Below are 24,378 nucleotides of genomic sequence, written 5' to 3'. Positions count from 1 at the left end.
ATGCTGGAGAGCGGCGGGAAATCGATGCGTTGTTTGTTTATTGGTCTGACCTCCGAACCTCTGCAGCTCTACATCTGTCAAACCCACCCCCACCCCTCTCTCCATCTTGTTCCTCCTTCCCTTTTCTCTCCTCCTGTTTATTTTATCGGACCTTCACGATAAAGACAGGTGTGCAAGGATAGGTTGAGCAATACTATTACAATAACTGGTCTTTTGTGACATTTTCTGTCACCACACTGTGAATTATTTTCTGTTTATGTCGGGTACTAGCCCTCAAAATGTTAAGAATCATGGTTTTATTGCACATGATATTTTTATAGGGAACATTTGATGACATAGGTCACTTATAGAAACTCAATCATGAAGCAAATCAAAGAAATAAGATATCACACTATTTAATAGGTGATAAACTGAATATGAAAAACAAGGATTTGAAGGGATCAGATCAGCTTCTGTTTAAATGCTGGATATCTCTATTTGGAGGTCAAATCTGTGTAGTTTCATCATTGATGTAGAAAGAAAGAAGAAAAAGAGAGAAAAAGAGAAGACCTTCCTTTCACTTCTGCAAACGGAGGGAAACAAACTTCCAAGAACCAGATATCCACGACGAAAAAGGTCACCCGAATCTTTCGACTCTTAGTGATGCTAATGGGGCCTAATTTGAAATGGAATTTTATTCACATCTTGAAATCCAACAATGAGATTTCATTCAGATGTAGCAGTCACTTTTTACTTGCTTTAATGATAAGTAGGTCCGAATGCAGGGAGAGGAAAAAAAGAGAAAAAAAAGATCCCCAAGGTGCTTTGACTCTGTTCTTTTATTAATGACTTGAGCCCTTTTGTGACCGCCACAGAATCGTTTGATGAATCATTATCGCGGAGAAAATCATCACGACTGATCATATTAAGAAGGGGAATGCAGTTGTTTTGCAAGGCCTTCTCTCTTGTCCATTGTGAATTATTGTCATTATCATTAGCATGAAATGAATTCTGGCCCTTTCAAAAGGAGAACTGCTGCTGTGAGTTAATGTATATTCATCCGTTGTCAGGCCACAGGCTTGTTTTATCTGTTATTGTCGCCGCCGTGAGCCGCTTTTGAACCCGCCTCCGTATGAGAACGCTGATAAGTGCGCCTCGGCAAACATCAACCTTGTTTACATTAATGTCTGCAGACTGTTGCAGGTCGACTCGTGATCCATATCAATCGTGTGCTGGTATATAAATTCTGCCGGCGAGACATCAATGAGCCCGATCTGTATTAAAGCAACATAAACAATACATTTCTGTGTGTCTACTGGCACTGAGGGCGTAATAGAGCTTTATTTGCTCACATTCCTAACATGGCGTCATGTAACTGGCTGCATAGAGAGTTCAGGGGTTTCAATTCCTCTCTGTTGGTTTTATTGTCACTTCAGCAGTAATGTGTCTGGTCTCCTGGCATCGGGGACGTTTGGGGGACACGTAGCCGGATCGAAAGCAGCATCTGTAGCCTGCTGACTGAACACGGGGGCCTCCCCTCCAGCGCTACCTGGGTCCTGGCTGGGGCCCGTCGCCACGAGCTGGGGAGTGGGCGGTTAGAGGAGCGGGGAAGAGATGAGGTGGGGGGGGGGCGACCGCCATCACCATGATCTGATTTATCCTCAGGCCGGAGACTACAAATGAGTACAGACAGTTTTTTCATAGCCAAAAGACACATTTGCATCTACGCGTGTGTTTGTTTGTGTGTGTGTGTGTGTGTGTGTGTGTGTGTGTGTATGTGATAGGGAGGTGGAGGTTGTGGGGGTGTCATTCAATAGAGTGTAGTTTCATAAACAGCTCAGTTTCAGCTATGAAAGGCCTCCACCAAACAAAACAACGATAGCATGTGTGAATATATAGTTACTGTATGTTTATTTTTTTCTTAAGTTATTAAGTCACTAAAATAATTTGTTTTTTTAGAAACACTTAACAGGAATCACTAAATGCTTTCAGGTTGTCAATTTACAGATTTTTGATGGGCGATTAATGTTTAGAACTTATTAGTATTATCTTGATAAAAAAAACTGCAGTTCTGCTCTTAACAGCAGCAAAAGTATAAAGTCTGTAAGTAATTTCCTACCTAAAAATTATTCCTAACAGTGGAATCAGTAAAGCTGTTTCAAGACTAAAATTAGGTCTGAATATTTCCACATATGATGAACACAGCAGGAGAGTCTGAGAAACGTCATCACCATGCCCAGAAGCGTGCTGTGAATTACTGGTCATTTTCCTCCTGCGTTGGGCTCACTCACACACTTCACCAGGGGGCTGGCAGGAAAAGATCCAGAAAATGACCGCAACAATTGATTCACATTTGCGTTATCGCATACAGCCCCAATTTCAGGAAGTACTCTGGACTACATTGTACGTCTGAGAGCAGCAAAATCAAGAACAGTGGGAACTGCTACTACACTGATCCTGTACGCCCATGCCAAATGAATCACTATGAAGGGTTTATTACTACAACTGAGTGCGTTTCTTCTGTATGATTGTCCCAGAAATCAGGGAAAGGTAACAGCATTTTTTAACTCACACACAAACTCACTCTTCTCTCTCTCTCAAGCAGACTTGCATAAACACACAGACACCGTCGATTTGTTCAAAATGACCGCCACAATATCAACACTGATCACCACATAATGATCAATACTTTTCTGAGTAAAGTCTTTCTTCGTAGCAGCGTGCATTCAATCCAGCTCGTCCTGACTCCGCTCGCTCTCTTTCTCTCTCTCTCTCTCGCTGACAGTAACTCACACCGACACACACTTACACAAACAGTGTTTCAGACACATCTGTAAACTTAGACTGGGTAAAAACAACAGAATTTGTAAACTTGGGCAATGTATGAAGAGCTGGAGGAGACGGTGGGGCGCACTCGGTTTGGTTGGAATTGGTTGACAGTGCACAGCGCGAATGACAGAGACACAGAGAGGAGCAGTAATTTACTGACAAAGCCGGTAAAACTGTGAAAAACATACATTTTTAAGAAAAGACCCAATATGAACTCTGTAAGCAAACTACTTGATGAATATTACTCAATTAATTTAAGGTTTCCACTGAAATAGTATTTCAACCTGTGACAGATAAGACTTGAAACAAACTCAAAAATGATCGGCTTTGTCTTAAAACAACAAAGATTAAAGCAGCATGCTGCCCTCATATATATATATATATATATGAAGCTCTGTCCCTAAAAAACACCATGTTCATCATGTTTTTAGTAATTTCTGACAAAAAATTTCCATACGTGCATTATCTTAAAAAGTGTCTTTTTTCTTCTATTTTATAAAATGCAAAGAGTTTTGATTATTGTCTTCTTCCAGAAAACAATGCAACACATTTTTATTATAATTCTGTTAATTTCTGTCAACTTCCAGACTCCGTTCCCAACATTTAGAAACCGAAAAGTGTCGCCAGGCTGCAGACCTGAGCGCAATGAACTTTGCAGCAATTATTCTGCACTCGGGTCAGCTCTGGACAATATGTTAGCCATCTGCTGGCATCTGTGCTTTCTCCCACTAATAGACTGAACCCCCCACCTTCCCTGCACACTGCCTAACCCCCCCCCCCCCCCCCAACTGCACCGGACCACCATCACCACAACCACCACAGCCCCTGGAGCTAGCGGAGACGGGGGTGAAGCGCTAAGCAGGTCACATGTTGTCTTTCAGCCATATTTGGGTCAGGCCTTTGGCACTGGATGAGGGGAAGCTTAATGCACGGAGGCAATGGGTTATAATCCTCCCTCCAACACACACACATGCACTGTATGTTGGCCCCACACACACGTAGATGAATAAACAGACGTACACACTCTGCACTCATGACTTGGATGCTATTTTGCCTTGGAGGGCGTGAAATTCCTAATTTTCTCTGATATGATCCTAATTTCCGAGTTCATCTAATTTCCCAGAAAGGTGGCAAATACTTGAAATTCATACTTCAGCATCCTGTATTGTATATCGGCACAAAGAAGAAGCCAACAGCAGCTTTGGCAGAACATATGTTGCATGGAGCATATGTTTGGAGCATATGTTTAATGCCAGAGGAAAGAGGGCTAACACATGTCGATGATCACAGGTAGATGAGATCTTAAATACAGAGAAAAGAGACAGTTGAAAGCAAAATAAGAGCAAGAAAAATGCTCTGTGTCAAAGAGGGTTAAAAAGTATGAACTTTTCCTGAGCTGTGGGGCCAAACTGATATTTGGGGAAATGTATGCAAAACCAGGCCGCCAAATTTGCTCCTTCCATTAAGATTAGGACATGGCATATATATCTTGGTGGCCTTGAACGGTGGGAAATTGTGTAAATTTAATACAAAAAGTAAAAATATGAAAAAAAAAAAAACCCAACTTTCTTTTATCCGGAATTCATTAGGAGGAAACTCAGGGCGTCCTTTTTTTTTTTTTTTCCCCAGTGGCGTGTGAAGTTCCGGGGCAAGAAGCTGAGTGCGCGAGTATGAAATGTGATCAAATTTCAAATACATTCACAGTCGTGGCAATTTGTACATTTGCATCAAAGTTGCGGTGGACGTCTGACAATAAATGGGATGAGATTGGACACGTTTGCCGCAGCGTTTTCGGCCTCCTCATCAGCGCCGCTTGGCTCCTGCCCTCTAAGAAACAACGTCTGATGAAGAAAACACTTATAGTCCAAAAAAGCTAATTAGATGATGTGATGAAAGAGTGGATGGCACACATCAGCTGACAAAATGAAACCAGCCCGGTGGAACATTGAAATCACACAAACAAGAGGCGACACGAGGGTGAGAAGCCTGAAAGGTCACAAGACCAGGAAAAGTGGTTGGATGTCGGCCATACATGCCGCCACGGTGGTTTTCATGTCAGTCTGTAACATTCATCACCAGATCCCAGACATTCATACCTCCCTGTCCAGCAGTCTGCTGGCTTTAAAGACTTTCCACCGTGAAAAGTGAGACATTTATGATTTCTAGAGCGGTGACACATTTGCACTTTTCTCCTTCCTCTTTGCAATCACACTAATTGCTTTCACATATGACTCTTGGCATACTTTACCGCACAGAAAAACTTTAGTGAGATCCTTATCTGAAAGGGCAGTCAGACAGGCGTCAGATTTGGCTTTTTGAAGCACCGGCATTATGACTTCATTGTGATTAGAGCTGCAGCAAGTCTTCAAAGGCACCAATAGGAAAAAGAACTTAAGGGACAGATGCAGCCTTCAAAAGAAACTCGTGAGGGTGATAAATTAAAGGTTAAATCTGAATAAACATGCAGAGAACCATGGTAAATGCAAAGACTTCCACGCAGGACACTCATGGACTAGTTTGATCGAGATGATGTGAATCATATGCTGTGGCCCTCACAGTCACCTAAAGTCAACTCAGTTACACACCAGTGAGAAATTATGAAGAACTGTATTGGACTGCTCTGCAACACTGTCTCCACCAAAACACCAAACGAGATAATTCACGTTGAAAGAACAAAATTCAACCCTGCAGATTTCAAAGCAACACGTCCTTAAATCTTATCAACCATACAAAGTGTCTTCTACGACAACAGGTGAACTGAAACTCCGAAAAACATGAGCTGACAATGCAATTATGGTTTGGTTACATTTCAGCAACAACCACTTGTTTTAAGGTCGAAAGATTAAACAACAAAAACAAACAGATTTAATAATATCTATAGCAATATTGATGTGCTTCTATCAAGATAAATTATTATTATTATTATTGATAATAACAGTGTACAGAGTGAAAGTTAAACTCTTCTTAATGAACAGAAAAACATGTTAGAAATAGAACAGAGGCATTATATTGTGATAATCATTGATTGTTTTATCGCCAAGTCCGAGACCTCCGAAAAACTTCCCAAGCCCTTATTAGTTCAACTGCAGGTCTGATTCTATCAAGAATCGCTGTTACTTTCCCTATAGATGATATTTCCCTCAAGTGAAAACACTGAGGTGAAACACACACAGGAAACATCTACGTCATGTGATTCACACAATCTGACACCCACTGAATGCACCTTAATGCGTCACCGAGAAGGAACAAGTATTCAAGGTGATGATCTGAGGTGTTAATGTGATGACTATGTGCTGATATTCTGAGGCTCAAATGCATTTTAATGCTGGGGAACAGAACATTAGTGAATCCTGCTTCACATGACAGCGGGGAATCAGGTGTCTGAGTTTTTTTTAGATCTCTGGAGCGTGTGAATATGGACGACACGTCTCTGCTTTCTCCCACTATCCAGAAATGAAGCTTAAATAACCCTGGATATGAACGCAGCCATCTTTCACAGATGACGTCATTTGGAGGGGTTCATTTCCCACACTGCAGCCAGCCACTAGGAGGCTCTCGAGGTGCTTTGACTTCACTTTTTGGGGGGTCTGTCAACTTCCGCCACTAAGGGCCTCTCATTCAAACAATAAAACAAAACCTAAGCTGTGTCTGAAATCATTCACCAAACACTGTATATCTGATGAGCTCGTTCTACAGTCCTCTATATAGAAGTCACTATATAGTAAAGTAGGGATTAGAGAATGAGTGAGTGAGTTTGATGACAGCATGAAGCAGCATGGGATCACGGGGGTTGTTGTCTTTAACACCACTGCCAAAGAAAATCTACCTCACACGACTCAGGTGAAAATAATATTCAAGGATGAGGTCATGTACTAAGGTTTTCTTCACGTTATGCATAAAAGGTAATAATGAATCCATCCTCTGAAGGATAAATCACATTTAGTACAAAGTTGATACTATTATTTCATTTTAATCCCATTAATGGATTCCAGCAAGGTTTAAACACACAGGCTGGTTGAGTTTTATGCATACAGGTATGTGAAAAGGTTAAAATCTGAGAAATAACGTCTGTGTTCCTCAGCCCTCTCTGTGCTAACATATCTGCATGCACATAAAGTAGAAGAAGAAATGGTGAACAGGCAACGCTGTGCATATCATCATCAAAAAAAAGCTGCACTACGTGTCCAGGAAGTTCAAAAACTACTCCCCTCCTCCTACCACCTCCACCTCCTTTTCATTCCCCTCTCCTTAGCACATTCAAATGTGCAGGTTTGTTTTGGGGATAAAGTCCTCTGCTTTGATCAGTGCTAATTAGACAGCCTCTGCTTTCGTTCGCTACCTATTAGGGCTGGTTGGTTATCGCCGTCCTAATCTCTGGCCGGTAGCCAGGCGAGGGTGCTGCGATCCTGAAGGAGCCCCCTCAAAGCTGTCTAAGGTGAGGAGGAAGCGTGATGAAAGGGCCGTCTGCTTTCAGCACAGATCAATACGCTCCTCTCCTTTGCCTATGGGGATCAAGAGTTTGAAACACAAAGGGGGTTTTTGCATAAAGATCCAAACAATGGTTCACAAGACATTTTTTTCTCTGACTCTCTTGCTTTATGCTTTATACTTTCCGCCTTCACTTTTTTTTCCTTGCTTTCCCTTCAACTTTGCTCTCCTGGAAGGAGAAGGAGTGGGACTCCTTAATGAAGCTGGAAATTTGGATTTTAAAAAGGTTCAAAATGCCATCAGAAGGCAAACAACCAAAGTTGCAGTAATCTTCTTTTTGAGCGTGTTTAGCCTATTGCTTTCTCGATGGTAGAATATGTTGCTTTGGTTGCTCATATGTGAGGAATCACAGACTCGCAAATGTTGTTTAAAGTAAACAAATGTCACCGCTCTGCCAGACGTGCATCGTATGTCGAGATAAACAGACGTATTGTTCTCAGATATTGTTTAATGCTTCTTAAATGCTCCGCAATAGAGATGGAAGCATTTAATCCTTGGCTATTTGTTTCATACTTCATGCATGCATAAGGAAAGCCCAAATAGGAACTTGTAGTTTGTTTGGTCAGTTTAGCCTAAACAACCCATGAGGAATTAAAAGAGTTGTATAATCCACAGAGTCTACAGTTACAGCATTTCTGTCTATTTATGAGGAAGTAAAACACTGGGTTTAAAAATGCTTGATTGTTTGAAATGTAGACTGGAGATAAACTTGACTCAAGCACTCTTTTCCATCTGACTAAGGTTGTGAGTCATGAATTCATCAACATCTACACACATTTTGGTGGCGGGACACCGGAATTAAAATAAAATTAACACATCACTTTTGTGAACTAAGAAGATATCTGGAAAGATGCCCTAATCAATATAGTGCATCTGCAATGGAAATAAATAAGTCAATCATCTTTGTGTTGTTTATAGCGAGGAAGTATCAGATGCTACAATATCAAGTCTGCAGAGATTTCTAGCCAATTTAAGGTAAAATCGTTTTAAACCATAACTTGACTCCTTAGATTAGAGCCCGGGCTGATTCACGATATAGAAATGTAATTGAGGTTTGATATTTTACAGTTTAACCATAATCTTATCTATAAATTACTGGAAATAAAAAGAAAACACTAGCACAACACAAATATATCAAACCTGACTTAATTAAATAGATATATTACTTTGTGTAACATATGAAGAACATGTTTTCTGCAATGTTTATTCCAGATAGCGAAAACAAGGTAGTTGTTTTCACTAGGCAACTGGTTGCTAACATGTTAACCACATTAGCTTTATTGCTTTACAGCTTTAAGGGTTTTGTTTTATTATGATCCGTTTTTTTCCCACTAGAGGTGAAAGTCAAATCTATGAGTACAAACTGTGTATTACACGTTTCGTGTTTTACATTATACAAAGAGCTGGGGTCTTGAGAGTGGCACAGTGAGGGGTAAAAAGAGTTTTTGGAAAAACTCTTTCGCTTGATAATTTATCGATGATCCAATGACTCTAGCTGTAACCCATTTCTATATGGAAAATGTTAAAGGAGTGTATTTATATATTGCTCTTCCTCTCATATCAACCACTCAGGGTGCTTTGCAATACAATTCGTATTCTCCCATTCAAGCACACATTCATACACTGCTGCTTTTTGCAGATATTTCTATCACACACCATACATACACTGTCTGCACAGCCGTAAGGGGCAATTTGGGATTCAGTATCTTGCTCAAGGACACATCGGAATGCAGGCTTGAGTTGCTGGGATCAAACCCCCATCCTTCTGGCTATAAGACAATCTGCTCTCCCTCCTGAGCCACAGGAGGTTAAAGAACTATTTCATGAAATTATCAGTGCATGTGTTTGTTTGACTGTCTGTCAAATAAGGCTTCAGATGGTTTTTATCTGAAAAGGTGTTTAATTGAAGCAAAAAAAAGCAGAGACATGATGTGTTGTAATATTCACCTATGTGCAGTCTTTCTGATTTTCCTATCGCCGGAGAGATTAGTCACTTCAATCCTTGCTCCACTGTTTTCAGCATGATTATGTGACCCCCTTTTTGCAAGTAATTTCCCCTGGATTAGAAAAACAATCAATCCAATCAAGACTAAAAGAGAAGGGGAGGGTGGGAAAAAAGAGATTTGAGAGGAAATCTCTCCAGAAGTTGTTGGGCGTTGCCAGAAAAGAGAAGGAGCAATCTAGAGGGCCGGCGTATATTTTCCTCTCAAGTAATTCATTTATGTCTTCAGAAACCAGAGTTACTGTGCCTTTGTTGTACTTTAAAAAGCTTAGCCGCGCTCTATGAAGAGAAGCAATGAGAGCACTTTAGAAAGAGCTACAAAGGCAACGGACGGGTGGAGGAAGAAAGAAAAAGTGAATGGCACCGCTGATAAAGTTGAGCAAATTAAGTCATTGACCTGCGGTGGAGATTAATAGCAAACAAGGTGCCCCAGCTTCACAAGTAATGAATATTTTTCAAACAGCGTGCAGGGGGATGGGAGGGGTGGGAGATAGCGCGAGCTTGATGCGGATGACATTGAAAGTTGCAGAGAACAGAAAAATTCTGTCATTTTTCATTTGTATGCAAATTCGCCTGTTACACAAATTAACCCCTGAACCCCGGTGTCAGTCCTCATCTTGGGTGGAAGCCGACCCCCTGTTGGGGCCCCGCGGCCGCCGCTATATCCGCCTGCACTTCTTCCCCTCTCAGGTCAGCGGCGGCTTCAAACCCGAATCCAGAGGGAAGGTTACAAGTCGCAGCTCCGCCCCTTTTGTTTACTGCTCTGATTTGACGGCGAGATGACCTCACGAGGAGGGAATCTGAGACCAGTCTGTTGTGTTGAATCCCATCAGTGACTAATGGGTCCAAGAAACCATCACTCTGAGGTGTCGATTAAAGAGCTGATGCCGAAATTTGATTAGAGTTTAACATTAGATTTTACGGCACAGACACTGGCTGATCTCTGACATTTTGAAAAGCACGAACTAGTCACATATTCGCTATAAAGTAGGTCAGTTTCTTTTCGTCTTCTTCTGCAAAAGGATAATTCTGCCTGTGCATCACCTACCTTGGCCGAAGTTGCTGCAGCTCCTCAATGTTTTAAGGTGGATGTGGTGCTTCGCTCTGCAGCAGCTGAGTTCACTGCATCTTCCTGCAAATAGAGAACACTTCCCAGGGTCAGTCAAGAGGGCAGAATTAACTATGTTAGTGTAAATAAATAAATCTACCGGTGATGCTCAACCTCTCATCTTAAATTAGCAGAACAATCTAATTTAAAAGAAGTGTATTTCACATTTGGACGATTATAGAGCAGGTGAAGTACAACCACAGCTAATCTGGGCTAAATGTTTCACTTTTAATCACACTGATTAATTCTGGCCCAAAACCCATAAATTTATTTTATGAGTTTTTTTTTTTTTTTTTACTATACTGTGTAAACGTGCTGCTGTGTACAGTATATCAGTGCAAAGTAAAGAGTATTAGAAGGTCATAGATGGATAGAAGGTCAAGCATCTGTGAGTTATTGCAAAGCAGAAAGGGTGTGGGTGCTTTTCCAGAGTTTATTGATCCATTAGGAATAAGGGTGCGTTCACGCCCACCATGTTTTGTCTAGACCTTGACACTTTAGTCTGAACCTAAATAACAGGTTTGAAAGGTGCATGAAAGATCAAACTGAACCATGATTTGGCTCGTTTGCAGAGTTCAGACTTTCTGACCAATTGCAGGAACAGAAGAGAAAGCATCTCAAAGGATTGCTTGCAGTCTTCACCTTTGACAATATGTTGCTCGAAAGACGAGGACATTCATTTGATGCATTTGAACAAATGTGGAGTACGGCAGCTGAAGTTGGTGATGCTGGTAGTAATACCATAATGATATTACCTCGGCAACCAAATGAACTGGTTTATTCATTTTCTCCACTCGAACATGCAGACTCCTACCGGCCCTACCCATGCCTGTCTACAAACCAATCAGTGAGAAGCAAGGTGTTCAGTTTGACTTGCAACATGCGGATGCAAAATGATCTTTGATTTTATTTATCAGTATCGGGCTCTGCTTTTACATCTGTGTGTTTATCACAGCATTGGTGCGAGTGTAGCTCGGTCCATGTCCCTCGCTGGTGTCAGGAAGGAGGAGGCAGCCCTAAACAAATTTCACCATCTGCGGAAGAAGGTGGCAGCCGCGCGGTGATTGACCCCTTTAATTGATGCGGCTTTAATTATGATAATCGCCTGCCAGAGTTGCTGTTGTTTCCCTTTCCCTCACACCCCCCCACACACCCCTCATCCCTCTTTTTCGTCAGTGTTTCATATCCAGGCATCCACGAGTGCAGGTGCTGTACAGATGTTCGGTTGCCTCCCCTCGACGCTGTGCAATTTGTTAACCACTAATCAGCAGCCACCTTTGCATCGCTGCGGTGACACATGCTGAAATTTTGAACTGAATCGAAAGTCGATGTTACGGCGGATCGCTGGAAACCTGTAAATGATGACTTCTGTTTCCAAAATGACAAACTGCTTCTCTCCGTTATGAATAACAACCATTTCTCAGTAACATCTGACACCATGGTGAGAAATTGTTTACCAAATGACACTTTGACAGACTATATTTCACTCTGTGTTTCATACATAACCTTCCAAATTGTGCTTTTGTCACTTTAGAGTAACATTTGACATCATGTCTTTAAATTTCTCATTTCAAATTTTGACATTCAATCGTCATTACACACTCATTTATATTGGGTACCACAACACTGGAGCTATTTATTATAGAATCATGATTTGTTTTAAAACCAGATTTGCTTTGTTTAAGGAATCTGGAACTTCAACTACATGTCCCCAAAGATGATTCTGTACTTTTTGGTACAAAACTCTTTCAATTCTGTTTTCACTGAAACTTTTGCAGGAGAAGACCCCTCCCACAGCACGGTGGCAAAAGCAGTGAGTAAAATGGGTTTAGACAAACAAACAAACACACACACACACAGAGTGGCCACCAGTGGCTCTGCAGTAAGTTTCCCTTCAAAGGATCCCCTCAGGATAGACTGTGCGCGAACATAATCCAAGGCCCCTTTGAAGTGCACACTTGAAATGTCTTTTGGCTCGGCTGCTGCGAGTGGCATCTCAGCCCTTTGGGTTATTGGAGAGGAGAAGCGCTCCTCGGCCGGCTCGAGGTGGAGAGGCAGCACCTGGTGGTCCCTGCTGCCTCTCCTCGCCGCATTTCACACATTTAAAGTACACTGGCTGCTCGTCTCTTCAGCCGCACGCACGGCCACAGCCAAGAGGTCTTAACGGTGCTCTCGTTTTCTGCCGGATAAAGCACGAGTACATTTTGGAGAGGATTTTAATAAATCCAGTGTGGCTTTGTCGCGCAGTGGAGTTGCACTTGTACACACATTTTTCTACAGGCGGAGCTGCTCTGAGGGCAGAAGGAGGCCTAATCTCATTGGTGGGGTCAAACAGATGGGCGGCGTCAGGGTTGCACAGTTTTTAACGTTAGAGCAACATTAGACACACGAATAAAAAAGCCAAGAACTTAGTATAGAGGAAGAAAACATGAGTGAACTTGTCAGCACACTATCCCAAAGTTGTGAAGCTACTTTGTAAAAGTGAAAAAGATGAACAGTCCCTCTGACTAGAAGAGTCAGCAAGAGACGTTCGGTAACCTTAAGCACAACATTTTCCCAAATAAAAAGTTTATCTCACCAGCCACATTGTACAAATAATTCTTGAAAATGTTCAGGGGTTTGGTCGAACATTTATATATCAGCATTCTTCTTTTAGATTTTGTATTGGTTGTCGACTGCTTCAGCAACATGAATTAATCTTCATCTAGAAAACAAAAATCCATTCACTAACTTTGATCGCTGCTCTTTTTTTGGAATTTAAAGCAGGAGCCAAAAACCTGAACATGATTTCAATGAGAAATGTTTTCAGGCATGAGCCAGAACGCTGCAAAGCTGTGAAAACTGAGACACGAGACGATTGCAAATGTCTGAAGATCGAGCTTGCGACTTTTACTCAGAGGTATCGAGTCTGATTCTGTTTATTTTGACTATGATTGTACATCTCTGAACATAAGTTCAAGTTTGAGCAGGCAGAATCTGTTTTCTAACTACTGTGAGTTTCAGCTGGAAAAATCTCAGGTTGGGGGAGTTCCATTTTCCTATTGCATATTTGAGGGATTCCTTTAGTTGTGTGCAATCACCCATAAAAAAGACATTTTGGTGTTTAAAGGACGATACAGATGTCCTGCACACAGTCCCTTCTGTTCTGCGTCTATAAAACCAATCTGACACAGTGGACCTTTCTCTGAGGAGACAGCGCTCCTTGTAAACAGTCAAAGCATTCACGCAGCTAAATCAGACAGAGCTTCATGGCTTTTACTGGAGCTCTTATTAAATTCATTTAAGAGAGAGATGCTGCTGGAGACACTGAGGAGCAGCGACACTGTGTTTATGAGGTTGTTCGTTGTTGGCGTCGCCCGCCTCGTGTACTCCGGCTAAAGAGAGGGACGTATGCTTTTTAATTTTTTGTCTATTATATTAATGTTTTATAAACTCTAATACACACAATTGCTCTTCTGTCTTTTTGTGGTTGCATTGCGTTTCAGGGGCAGAGGACAGCTTTCTACATATTCATTGGAGGAATTATTGCCCCTGTCAAAGAAACCTTTGTCCGTTTGTTTGTGAGCATGATCATGCAAAATCTACAGATCAGATTTCCAGGAAAATTGGCAAACCGAATTGAAATGGACCTAGTAAGAACCATTTTGATTTTCGGGTGAATCCGGATCAGGGGGAGGGATCTGGGAATTTCCCACAGGATAATTCATAAAGCTTGATGCAAAAAATCAAGCATGTTAATGCAAATCCAAAAAAAAAATCTCATGGGGGGATAGGATTTTTCCAGCTGCTGAAAGGTAACATGCATTGGGCTACAAACCTGTAGTTATCACCAATGTGTAGCTGAGATAATGTGTATTTCATATTTAGTTGTAGAAATATATGAGAAGATATGAGAAGGAATAACAGGTACAATAATAATACTGTTTAATATAACTTAAAAACAAACTACTTCAGTAACAAGTATAATCCTGTCCCTTTCCTATACTATCATCTGACCTGTGTGTGTGTGTGTGTGTGTGTGTGTGTGTGTGTGTGTCAGTGTTCTCACTACCTTAAGACTCCTCTTAGTAACCGTGAGTCTCCAGGAGGAAGTGAGTCGTGACCCTGAAGTCCATCATGGCGATGGAGGGATTGAACTGAACGCTGGAGGCTGTAGAGATGATCGAGGAAGTCACTTTCATGCTTGGCTCCGCTTGGCTCTTTGGAAGAAAAATAAATAAAAGCCCAGACTGGACGCAGGAAGAATGCTGAAAGAGAGAAAAAAAGAACAATGATAGAAGGAAAACAAAGGAAATACAGATTTCTTTCACACAAAACTGCATTGGCTTCAAATTCAGCCATAAAGCAAATACAAATACACAAATACATTAGGCAATATATGTTGGAGGTTGAAACCATTACAGAGGGACTCAATGGATTACAAAATGGGCTCAAGCCCAGAGGCCCTAGCAGTGGCCACTGAGCTGAAGCCTCTGAAGTGACTGTTCTTGATATTTCCTGTTGGATAGTTTAAGAGCTCAGTCAAAAATACAAAAGCTTTATTGCTTCTGATCCTGATCTAAACCCTTTAATGTTGAGGTTACGTTCTTACCCTTGTCTGTTTATTATATGTATGTTGAAAGGAAGGATGGGACATGGCCTGAAAAGGAACCAATACAATTCAGATTTTTTTCACTTTTTTTCACATTGTCCCAGGGAATAATTGATAAATCTTAATGACTGTGTGCAATTTGATGTGCATCCAAATACAAAATTGGATCTAGTGAATTTCAATGTGGCTTCATAAAGGGACTGTTGGCCTTTAGCAGAGGTATGTACTCCCACTGTAGATGCAGCTACCCAGTGCATAGCCTTCTTGCAAGATACAAACATTATAAATATTTCTGAAAATTGTAAATGTAAATTCTATCATCATTACAAGCTTTGTAACGTATTGAATCTGTTTTCAAGAAACAGTAGCACTTTGAGTTAACACTGAGTTAAACAAGAATGGTTGGATACACTTTAGTTTTATGTTAGACTATCAACACATGGTGGGTTTCAGCATTTGCGTTTCCCCTTTTATTATATAACTATGCATCCTATGTGTATGTTGTTTTATGTATGCTCTATAACCTCTGTCTTAAGGAAGGCCATATTTGACTGTACTGACCACGTCCCACATATGCAATTCTTCAGAAAGAAGAAAAGAAGAAGTACTGCACCTTTTCTTGCATGCTTGACTGAGGGTTATAAGGTTATAATATGGCTAATTTTATGTGTGACCCTGTATTGCTTAGTACTGTGTTTTTTCCCTCCTGTTATCTGTTGGGTATTTGTGTTTAGAGTTGTATTTAAGATTGTTTGTATGTGTTTTTCAAGGCCATGCTGCAACCTCTTGGATAAGATAACACATTTGAATTGATTGGACTTGTTTACGTCCATTTGTGTTCTGTGAGTATACATTTACTAACAGGATAATACAAAATAAACACAAACAAAACCCTTGACTTAAGTTGCGCAAAGCAGTCCAGATTCCCCTCACACTGGTGAATTTCAGGCTGTATTATCCCTTTATGCTGGTCAAAACCCTCGTAGCATTATTTTGTAAGAGTAGGTGTCTCATTCTCTCACAATGGTGGATATCTGTGTTTGGAACAGAGCTCATGATGACATGTTTTCTAAATCCTCTGCCCTCCCTCGACACAGTTTTGAGGGGAAGTCTGCACAGACGACAGAGAGAAAGAGAGACAGTGAATGTGAGTGTGGTCGAGGCAGCCGGTGGGAGCTTAGCAGAGTTTTTCTGCGAATGATCCTCGTCGACTGGCCAATCTGTTCAGACAGGGTCTCGAATTCACGCAGACGGCGCGAGTAGTGACACCAACTGCTGCGGCATAAAGGGAGCGCGAGCAGGAAGTCCTATGGCACGACGCCTGTCATGTGACTGTTCCTTGCTTGGTCCTAATCCAGTCATATGCACCCCCAAAAAACCTGCTGTACTGCTGGGCACTAATGTCGCTCAAAGTTGAAGTCATTTTTGGAAGGTAGAGGCATCAATGCTGTGAATTAAGATGGACAACATGTTTCCATCTTATCCCACTATTCATAAATAAAGATACAATATCCTGGATAGTTGGACGCCACTACTATTTGTGCAGTAGTGATGGCTTCACTTTACTGGGTATTGCCATGTCGTTCATCTTTATACAGAGTCTATGGTTTAGGTCATATTCAGTAGAGCATCAGTTTGAAAAAGTAAAAGTACATGAGTACATGTATCAGACAGAGATAACGGCTGTTGTAATCACTAATCCTTTATGGTCAAAGGTTAACCCCCCCTCCTGTGAACTCTAATCTCAAATGATTTTGACTGAAGCTTTCACACTCTGACGCACCTCGTCTGTATTAGTCCAGCCATTTGCACCGTGTTAAATGAAGACAGTGTCAGCTCCACAGAATCCATATGGAATATAAAAAAGTAAATGATTCAGCACAGATAAGACTGTAGGACAACAAACATAATTGCGTTTCGATGTCAAGCCTCTTTGCTCGGCTTTCATATCCCGGATCATTTGCCTGCATCGCTTTGGAACAGAACTTGTTTCAAACGGCTGCCTTTCTCTCCAGTATTGTGCTAATGCATTTAATTTAATGTTCGCAGACGCAGTAATTGGTATAATATTGCTCTATAATACATTGAAGGAAACCTTAGCATTAAGCACTAAATTGAAATTTTGAAGCGAACGTTGAAAACGACTGTGGGGGCAAAGAAACCCCATTAAATGTAATTTGTTCTGCATGGCTGTGGGGGTAATGGTTACCGAGACACTCCTTTATTAAGTCGAATAGGTAGTGAGGTAGCTTCGGATTTGCTCTCTCTCTTTTACACACACACATACAGACACACACACAGGCGGTATGCTGTCGAAACACTGTTAGTGGAGGTATTTAGCAAGGTGTAAGCTGCCGCCTGCTCTTATTCCAGCCACAAAGGGGATGTTAAGCAGCCACTGAAAGGACTGATGAACACACACAAACACACACTTGTGACAAAATGCAAAATGAAGGGAAAAGAAAGAGAAAGTATAGGACGAGTGTAAAGGAAGTGGGTGATGTGGAGGAAAAGAAAGAATGAAAGAGCTGGGATGAGTAGAAAGTCGAGAAGAGGACAAGTAGCACTGGGAGAGAAAGACAAAGAGGAAATGGACAAAAAGGGAGGTAGAAGGAGAAAGAGAGGAGGGCCTGAAGGTGGAAGAGGAGGGTAAACACAGAGGAAGAGCAAGAAGAGGGGAGCAACGGTGAGGAAGAGGAGGGGAAGAGAGGAGGAGAAAGAATGTAGAAGGTAGTGAAAGGAAGAGACAAAGGTGAGGGAAGCGCAAGGGATAAGACGAGGAAAATGGACAGAGAAGAATAAAGAGGAAAGGCCAGGAGAAATAGAGAGGACGAGGGACAGAGGACATGAAGATGTGGAGAAGAGAAGACAGAAAAAGATAAAGGTGAAAGGAAGAGGGGGGGAAAATAAGAAGAGATGGAAAGACAGTTGGATAAAGGGAAGGCAGACACAGAGGAGGTGGAAAAATAGATGAGAAGAGGAGGAAGAAAGGAAGAAGATGAAGATGAGGAAGAAGGGAGCAGAGGGAATGAGGAGAGCAAAGAGGATGACAAAGCGAAGGAAGAACAGGGAGAGAAGAGAATGAAGGGAAAGGGTAGATGGAAGAAGAGGTGGAGAAAGGAGAGGGTAAAGAGGACAAAAGGAGGCCTTGAACGGGGAAGAGGGGAAGGAGATGAACAAAAGAGGGTGGGGGGACAGGGGAAGAGGGGGAAGAGTGATAGAAGAATAATACGAGGAGGGAGAAGGTGAAGAGGCAGGAGAGGAGAGGAGGAGAGGAGGAAGACGAGGCGATCCCAGCGGAGGACGGTAGATCAAACACAGACTCTAAGTCAAACTCCACTGAGAGATCTTAAACCTTCTTTGTAATTGGAATTTAAAAAGTTAATACAAAGACGCTCTTTCACTAAGATGTCTTTACCAGATAGAAAAAAAAACATGAAGATGACTTTTCTGTCCCTCCAGTGATGTTTAAACTCTTTGCTTAAAGATGAAAAAGATTTTTAGTGCAACGATTCTTTCTTTTTTTACGGAACATAAAAAAGGAGCAGATTTCGGCATTTAAGGTTTATGAATGAATTTAGTTCAGTGACATTTTTAGGTGAAATCATAATATACATATACACTTTTCTTTTGGTAAATGTGTTTTTATCATTACTGCTAAATGATTAGTTCTTTATATTATATTAAGGAGCAGATCCAGGATTTTTTTCAAAACAAAAATAAATCATTCAGGTTACCACTTCTGTGTTTTAGAATTAGGCGTGTAACGTTAGAAGTATTTGTACTGGGAACTTTCTGTGTGCTGAACTAATGCAGCCAGTACACGTGTGGACGTTTTGGTGCGTGCTGAACTCAATATAAAACTCTGCATTTCCCTGGAGCAACTTTGGCAACAGTCGACATTTTGTTAGTTCAGCTCATGTGCACAGAGCAGCCTCCTAGTTATGGCAAAGGCCATCAAACCAGAGCTTGAAGACCCTTCATGTCCACATTTTTCAACCGTGATCAGGTCTGTAGCTGGTTATACATCAGACTTGGATACTTGCTTAATTATTTATTGTTGAATTGAGAAAATTTACTTTTGTAATTGGAATATTTGGTCGTAGGTTGCAGCCAGGTTCAAAATTATATTAGTATGAATGTAGACTCAAGAATGACAGAGTCTGTTGAGTAAACTCAAGTTTAAGAGGCAGTTAAGTATTTGGCAGTTTTTGTTTTCTCTGTACCGGAAACAAAGACCTCAAAGGTACAAACTATGATGTGTGTGTACTGTGAAACCCCAAATAATAATGGTGTCCAGCCTTGACGAGGGTATGTGCTCTACTGAGTGACCATTTAGTTTGTACACCTTTGAATTTGTTTAATCTGCACAAGAGCAAAACTGTTTACAGCAATATTTGGTTAGTTACCATTTCTTGAGGAAAAGCAGTTAATCCATAGACACAGTACTTCTATATAGATTCTCCAGCTACAGTGCAGGTTGCAAGGTGCAGTCGATGAGCACGGGTTTTATAAACTCATTTCCAGGCACGATGGCACCAAAGCATGAATCCAGAGAAAAGGGAAGCAAATTCGTTTCGTCAGCTCGTACAGAAAAAATGCCGTTTACATTTTTGTCATTAAAAGCAGAGGAAGAACACCTCACTATGACTTCATTGACTTCTGGACGCAAAATCACAACACTGCACAATAACTGTGTTGGGTGAAAACATAATGTCAGGAAGGCAGTGTGTGTCGGTGTGCAGCAGTGGGAGCTGCAGAGTTTTACTCGGTGGAGGAACAGATGGGAGAAACTCGCCAGGGGAGGATGAATTCCGGTCAAAAAGAAGGTGACAGCAGAGCGTGACCGCCAACATGTCCACCACACACTTCTCGCTCTCACTCCCTCATTTCTCTTCCTCTGCAGCCTGTCTCCCTTTTCTCTTTTCCCAATTTGCCTATTCACCCTCCATCCACTTATTTTAACGCTTTTGCCCTCCCACATCTCTGTTTCCTCCCCCCTTGTAATTCATCTTTCTCTCTTCTCTATCTGGGCGGTTTATGTCATTAAACCACCAATATCCGGGTGTTAGGAGCCTTTTCATTTGTTTGTAAGTGTCGGGGGGGGGGTTTGGAAAAGAGAGAGAGTGAGGGAGGCCGAAAAACGCTGCCAACCAGAGGGATCTGTTAACCACAGAGATCTTGATAGGTAACAGGGGAAAAACAAATATACTGTATATATATAAATGTGTCTGAGGGGGATATTTGGCTCAGGGATACTTTCAATATTTGCACAGGCCTTTTTTACGCAAGTGTGCAGTTCACCAGAATGTGTCTTTTCATTTTTTGTTCATTTATGATGAAGTTGGCCGGTTCCCAAGCTCCTGAAAGTCCGATTTGCAGGATTTTTTTTTGTTTTCTCATTTTACTTATAAGCCTTGTTAGAGGCTGCTGGCCAAAAAAAAGCAGTAAATCCGCCCTGACAGCCGACGCAGACCTGAAATGTGACTTCTTCACCCGCCGAGTTGGTGAAATCATTACAAGCCAAAGACGGAACAGGCAAACTTTGAAGCAGCCCAACATTTAAATGATGGTGAAGACAAAAATGCTGCACGAGGAAAGAAAGAGGTTCAGCAACCCGGCATTTTCATCATTTAAAGTGAGTGACAGCAAGTGAAGGAAAACAGGTAGTGACAAACAGTCTCAAAGGGAAGAATGAAAAAATTGTATGTGTTCATGAGTGGGTGTGTGCAAACAACAATGCACCGCTCAAGGCGCAATTGAAGGCTTTTCAGGTCCCTGAGACAGGTGTAGCCATCAGTACAAGTATGCATCAATCACTGTGACACTGGCTTTTGAGTTGTTAATGTAGTTTCCACCCCCCCCCCCCACCTTCAAGCTGTTTTCTAATTTATGTTTTAACAATGACAGGGTGCATTTTTGTGTTCCTGAACTAATAAAATACTTTAGAAGACTTTTTGAATCACACATGGTTTTGTATCATCTTATTCTATAAAATGCATCTATAAATAAATCATGAAAACTATTGTCTTACCCATCCATGAATAATCAACGCTGTAAAAAGCGAAGCATTAAAACCTTTAGTTGTTATCTCCCCCAAGGAGGTTGTAAAAAAAGAAATAGGTGGATCCAGACATTTAGTTTCACTTTCTCTGCAGCTTCTGCCACAGAATGCGTTCAATCTATTGTGGAAGCAACATCGCTCTCAAAATGCTTTACACTACAAGTCACTTTCACCCGTTCACACAAACACACAGAGCGTCGATACACAGTGCATCGTCTATCACGCACTATCCACGCACTGTCGACGCGGCCATCAGGGGTAATTTAGGGTCTATCCCAGGGAAACATCAGCATGCAGACTGGAGGAGCCAGGGATTAAACCACCGTCCTTCTGGTTAGTGGGTTAGTTACCCTCTCTACCTCCTGAGCCTAAAGACAACATAATCCTGGATACTCTGCATAAGAGATAACTGAGAACACACTTTCCCAAAGTAACAATATCAATAATACAGGTAAAAAAGGTTGTTTCAAAACACAAAGAGCGACTCTACAAACACAGGTCCTGTCACTCTCTGTTCTTCACACACTATGACAAATTGAAAGCAGCCTCCCGGTGCCAAGCCCAACTCTCGCTTTCACATGTGAATACCCAGCATGCACTAGGTGGCTGTGGGTTAGGTGTGCCTCAGGTCAAATTATAGCTCTATGCTCAATAGTGTACCAGGCACCCAAGGGCCTGCATAACCTCAGCTAAGGCTATTAATACACAGAGTAAAGTCATAAACCTTGTCCTGCAGACAGACACACACACACACGTGTGTTTATGCACAAAGACAAATAGAGGACATCTGGATTTTTTTGTCCTCTTATTAACAGTCACATGTTCACATTTTATTTATGTTTGTTTGCATGTAAGTAGTTCAATTATTTAATATTTCAATACAAGTGTTCAATTTTACTCACATGTAATTTATTGTAGTTGTATTATTGTTTTGTTTTTGAAGTCTAATTTGAAGATGCAAAATTTTGTGAACAGAAAGTTTGATCTTTTTGGAACACGTGCCGTATTCTACATAAGGATCCTCTAGAACAGTGGTTCCTAAACTACAGGTTAGAAAAACAGGGGGAGGGGAGAGGGGGTCACAAGATGATTCCTAGAAATCAAATGAAAATTAAAAACAACTAAACTAATAAGACAAAGAATACTTTTGTTATTGTTTGTTACGAAATATCAAAATGGTAGTTACATTTAAAATAAATTAAAACACTTTTCCCCCAGATGTAATACTTTTTTCTATTTAATTTTGTGACATCAGATATATAGTGACATAGAAGATCTGATAGACAGACAGTTACATGGTGTTTATATAATAGGACAAGAGTACTATGAGGGATACACCATGAGGTGATGAGGACAGATGAGCGACAGCAGCAAGTACGTCAAATAATAGTTTTTCTTTCTTTTTTGGTTCTTAACACACTGATGCATGTTCAAATGTACACGTTTCTGAAAAGTCTTGTTTTATTCGATATTAAAACAGAGTGAAACATTAAGATTGACAGCTGAGACAGACTGGTGATGGGTCGAGCACATTTATCAGCGGTACCTCGATACCGCGCCTCGACTCCCTGTTCACAACTGCACAGACTCACTGTTTATCTGTCTGATCATCCATCCTCACACAACGTATTTTGTTTCCATAGCAGGAAGGGGATCAGAAGAAGTACCAGAAAATACAGCAGAAGCTGAGGAGAAAATAGGACTTCAAAATTTGAGTTATGGGTGGGTGTGTGTGTGTGTGTGTGTGTGTGTGTGTGTGTGTGTGTGTGTGTAATGAGGCAATGCCACTAATGATACTGCTGACACTGTCTCTCTCCTTACATATTAACACACATGTTGGCAATCAGAACAGCTAGTCAATCTAGCTCTCTCCCTCTCTTTTGTCCAACTTACTTTTTCTCTTTTACTCAAACACACACACACACACACACACACACACACACACACACACACACACACACACACACACACACACACACACACACACACACACGTGCACTGTCACTCTGCCAAAGTGGGGAGGCAGGTGTTAATTACCGAGTGAAGCGGGAGCTAAAAAGGTAAGAAGAAATTGGACACCATCTCCCCACACACACACACATCATCACCACCACCTCTCATACACACTCAGCAGCCACAATAACACACATTTGTTCCCCAATTAGAAGCCTTACAACTCACAACTCCTCATTTGTCGTCACGGTGACGGCGGCTTAATCAACGCAACATGAGAGTCTCAAAGTGCAACAGAAACAAGAAACAACTCTGTTCACACTGAAACTTTAGTTATGTTTGTGAATCTCTGAAATACTGAAGCACCTTTAAAGATCCCTTATCTTTAGTCAAGGCCCTGACAAAACCAATCCATTCAAATATATTGATCATCCTTACAAACTCCACTTTTTCTCTGTGCGCTCTTATCTTTGTCTATTGTATTATTGTTGTAATAAAAATTGGCTAATTTTCCTTTCTGATGCTTGTCAATAGAAAGTAAGTGCATTGGGCCTGGAGGGAGGGCTGAGTAAAGTGATCCACTGAGTGACTGGTACATTTAAAAAAAGCAATTTTCTCTCTTCTTTAGTGTAACTGATATTGTTCGGTTAAATTCTTGTGGGAAAAATATTATTGTCTAAAGTTTGAGCTCAGTAATTTGCTGGATAAAATAACAGCACGGCAACATTCTTTGGGATCTTTAAATTTAGTACCATTATGATTGGAACGTTGTCTCGTTCATGCTAACTGTTCTGTGTCGTGTTGTTGTCAGATTTTCGGGGCTGTAAAGATTCCTTTGTAAAATCTAATTTCTATACCATGCACAAATGAATTTACCTTAACTATTTAACGTGATATTTAAAATAAATGGCAAAAAATGGAAACTGCTATATGGGAATAGTATCAGTACTAAATAATATAGAAGTTAGTCATTGTAAATTTCCTTCTGTACTTGAACTCTATGAAAGGAGCACATGGACTTCCCTAGATTCTCCAGCCCCTGGGTGGTCCTAAGGAAACTACAACTTTCATTTCTAGCAAAAGTATGATTTCTGTTTTACCGGAAAATCCAAGCTTGGGCGCCAAGCAACGGCTTAGCAACCTTGGTGGTCACTCTGCAACACCAGAGGCCTTTGCAGCGGTGATATCCGTGGTCGTCATCAAGCAGCAAAGAGAGGAAGAGAGGGAGCAGGAATCCCAGCAGCCCAGTGTCATCTGATAAAATGAAGACAGAGGAGGAATGGGGAGAAAAAAGAAAAAAAAACACAAGACAAGTTCGACCGGATATTCAATGTGGCATCACATATGGGACACATAAACTCCTT

The 24,378-nt window shown here is 41.2% G+C and overlaps 1 long non-coding RNA gene across 17 annotated transcripts in view; it reads right to left on the bottom strand.

Annotated features, from left to right (window-relative positions):
• LOC109639012 (uncharacterized) overlaps positions 1–24,378 on the bottom strand; it is a 213,311-nt gene that overhangs the window by 131,006 nt on the left and 57,927 nt on the right. For 16 of the 17 annotated variants that reach the window (XR_011240441.1, XR_011240442.1, XR_011240440.1 and 13 more), the window contains exons 3-5: positions 24,115–24,268; positions 14,458–14,653; positions 10,347–10,430 (exon numbers count right to left, since the gene is read on the bottom strand). This is a non-coding gene — a long non-coding RNA (uncharacterized lncRNA). The remainder of the gene's footprint in view (positions 1–10,346; positions 10,431–14,457; positions 14,654–24,114; positions 24,269–24,378) is intronic. The other variant, XR_011240434.1, reaches the window with a different exon arrangement.

This window comes from Paralichthys olivaceus, chromosome 24 (genome assembly GCF_024713975.1).
Source record: "Paralichthys olivaceus isolate ysfri-2021 chromosome 24, ASM2471397v2, whole genome shotgun sequence".
In the NCBI taxonomy this organism is placed as follows: Eukaryota; Metazoa; Chordata; class Actinopteri; order Pleuronectiformes; family Paralichthyidae; genus Paralichthys; species Paralichthys olivaceus.
The sequence above is the reverse complement of the archived record's forward strand: the minus strand, read 5'-3'. Positions and strand labels throughout refer to the sequence as shown.